The sequence below is a fragment of the Arachis hypogaea genome, chromosome 16, assembly GCF_003086295.3.
Source record: "Arachis hypogaea cultivar Tifrunner chromosome 16, arahy.Tifrunner.gnm2.J5K5, whole genome shotgun sequence".
NCBI lineage: Eukaryota > Viridiplantae > Streptophyta > Magnoliopsida > Fabales > Fabaceae > Arachis > Arachis hypogaea.
In genome coordinates, this window is record NC_092051.1 from 130332073 (window position 1) to 130335598 (window position 3526).

Here is a 3526-nt window from a genome sequence, read left to right on the forward strand (position 1 = left end):
AAAATGAAGAATGTCGGATATTGATCACTAATTTTCTCAATATATTGAGTATCTTTGAAGGATTAACCAAATAAGAACATAAAACAAAATTTTACTCTCTAAAATAACAGTTTTGTTAAAAATCGTGTCAATATACATCACTAAAGGAAGAGAAAATTCTTCAGAACTATTTTGACGAGTTGTGCTTAAATCTTAAGAGTGCTTATTCCCAGCCAGTGGGGGCAACACCTCCGGGTGCTGGAACAGAAGCCTGTGGATCTGGAACTGGCTTCCAATCACCTGCAGCTATAGATACAAAAGAACTTAGGTCAAATATATTGCCATCACAGTTTCCGACATAACTATGTTAGGGCGTACCGATTTTCTTACATATTGAGGAAGAACGACTATTTAACACAACAACAATCCAGAATTATTTGACTAGAACATATTAGAAGCAAATACGACAATTATGTTGCATCAAATTTAACAGACTAATGGGAGAACAAATACAAAGACTTGATAGACAAAAAATTTCAATAGATAAAATTGAACTTAAATCACACATGTGACTAACAGATCCAGAGTTGAAATAATTATTCTTACCGGCGTCTGGGGCCCAGTTAGCAGGAGCAGCTGCAATGGGTTGTTGAGGAACTGGTTCAGTCCATGATTGGTCAGCTGTAACAGCCCCCATTCCCCATCAGCTGCAGGGAAGCCGGCAATGCCAGCAGCACCAAAATCTTGAATGGCATATTCTGGGGCTGGTAATTCCTCCTCCTCTTGTTGCTTGGCCTCTTCAGCTTCTCTATAGAAGAATAAATCCACCTACACATGAAAAGTTGACATAATTTAGCTATGGTTCAAAGGAAACCACATAATAAGACTACTATCTTTTGATAAAATATGAAATTTTTTGGGCAATTCAGATGAATAAATAGTTTGGGGTTCAAGATTACACAGATGTTCTAAACCAATTTTTGCTACACACCTGTCCTAAACACCTTTATGTAAATCGAATCAAATTGATTCGATTTATTGTTGGAGTATAGTGGTAAATCGAATTAGATTAATTCGATTTACATATTACACGCTTTTCCAACAATAAAGCAAATTAAATGAATTCGATTTAGCATGCTGAGTAGTAAACTACATAAAGGTGTTTAGGATAGGCGTGTAACAAAATTGGTTTAGGACATCTGCATAATTTTGAACCCCAAACTATTTTATCATGTGAATTACCCAAATTTTTTACACCTGTATGTACTGCAAGAAAGATTGTTTTAAATAAGCGCATACGAGATGAGACATTTGCAATGCAAACATTGGGAAACACAATAAATCCAAAAGAGCTACAAAATAATAATAGTTCAACCCGTTAAGAGAAAAAATTAGTTTACCATCACATCCCACTTAAGCCCTGGATGAATAGTACCCCTCATCTGTAGAACCATCCTTCCTAATAACCAAAATAGACAACCAATACTGTGCTTCCCCTTGTTATTGGCAGGAATGCCAACATCGACATAGCGCATCGAAGAATCAGTGTCACAGAAGGCAATCGTCAGAATATTTCCAAGAGCACCTTCCTTAATGGGCTGCACATTTTTAAAAAAAATATATAGAAAAGCAAACTCAAAATGAGATCAACTAATAACAGAATTTCAAACTCCCATAAAAACATATTGACAGTTAATTGTGAATAAAATAAGTTTCAAACATCTAAAAAAAGTGGCACCTGGTGATCAGTCCTTGGATCAGTCAGAATGAGTAGGCGAGGCTCGTTATAGGATGTCTGCATCTGATTAGTGAATGTTCCAAGAGTGTTCCTTCTAGCAATTGCATTCGCACCCGTGTATTGGGAAAACTTCAAGACTGCCCTTTGACCATATGGCCTAGCAAACTAAACAATGATGTCCTGCGGGTTCTCAATGGCAACAATAATCCTAGCAGCAAGTTGGAACTTCTCCCAATGTCTTGCCAAGGTTAATTATGTAAATACTTGGGGGCAAAGAATACGAAAAATAAACCAAGCCATAAAAATATTTTCCTAATGCAAAAGGAAGCATCGGAAAGATTAAAGGCATGTATATGTTTCATAAATTTTGGGACAAAAGTTGCTTTTCCATCAGAAACTCATTGGTAAAATTATGATAATAAGCTGTTTTGAAAACAATGTGATAATGCATGTACACATATTCATGTCAAAATCCTTATTAATAATTAAATTGACCCTTTCAATCAATAGCACAAACCAAATCGAGAACAATTGACAAACACTAGTCTATAACAAACTAATAAAAATGTCTCCCAAAAAAAGAACCCTACACACGAAAAGATAAATAGAAGAAAAAATGCTAAACCCATTGAAGAGCAAGGAGTATCTAGACCCGAAAGAAACTACACAAATATGTGTTCTTCATTAGATTTCAAGAAATAAACTAGTAGTATAACCCCAAAGAAAATATCAAAGAAGCATGGGTTACCATCATTGCGGCGCTTGAAAACGTAGCGTTCCATCTGGAAGTTGCAGTTTTTGGTTCCGAGATGAACCTCGGCTGCGAGCATCATTTGGATGTCTTGCTCCTTCTGCGAGAGCTGGCGCAACACTGCAGCGGTTGTGGTGGCAGAAGTGGCCATCGTTGGGGAGGAGAGTTGGTCTCTTGAGAGATTCGTAGCAGTTGCAGTTATAAAGGAAGAAGGTTTCACGATTTAGGGTTTTGAAAGGGCTGTTTTTCTCACTAGGGGTTATCATGTTCTAATAAAATCGGGTTTGTCTTAACTCAGATCCGACCTAAATATATATAGGGTCTATCTTTTAGATTTTAGTTCACTTTTAGATCCGGTAAAATCTAAATATTTTCGGGCCATAGTTATACCTTAAAGTGGGTGAAAATTGGATCTTTAAAGCTTTAACAATTTTAAAAAAATTTATTTATAAAGAAACTTATTTATGATGCACTTATTTATAAAGAAGAAATTTGTTACCGAAAAGTTAATATCCATATTTGAATTTGAATTTGTCCATAAATTCTAATTTGATGCTTCATTGATCTATTTTCTAATTTAACAAATGATTAAAAACAAAACAATAAGCTTATAATTAATATAACATAATATTAAAATTAATTTAAAACATATATATTTTTTTTAGTTCCCTTAGGATGCACATGGGTCGGGTGAAGCCAAGTTCATCTTGATCCAGACCTAACTCGAAACAATGATCGGATCTATTTTTTAGACCCTTATCCGACCCTAAACCCGGTAAAATCACACCAAATTAACTCCTAAAATATTTGAGGCCGGACCGAATCATTGGGTCAGGCCGAACCATGTGCACCCCTATTTCGCACAGTCAATTAGTTGAGATTTGGAAAGCATAGATATTGTCATTACAAAATGGTTAAAAATCTTAAAAAGTATAAAACCACTAAAAATACTTGGAATTATCAAATATTTTAAACAAAATTACCTTTAAAATTTGTTAATGATAAAGACATTTTTAAATATTCTAAAATATAATAAAAATAATAAAATATAAAATACT

The 3526-nt window shown here is 34.6% G+C and overlaps 1 pseudogene; it reads right to left on the minus strand.

The window, feature by feature from the left end:
- Positions 1-202: 202 nt before the first annotated feature.
- On the minus strand, positions 203-2619 carry LOC112757536 (small ribosomal subunit protein uS2-like; annotated as a pseudogene).
- Positions 2620-3526: the final 907 nt, after the last annotated feature.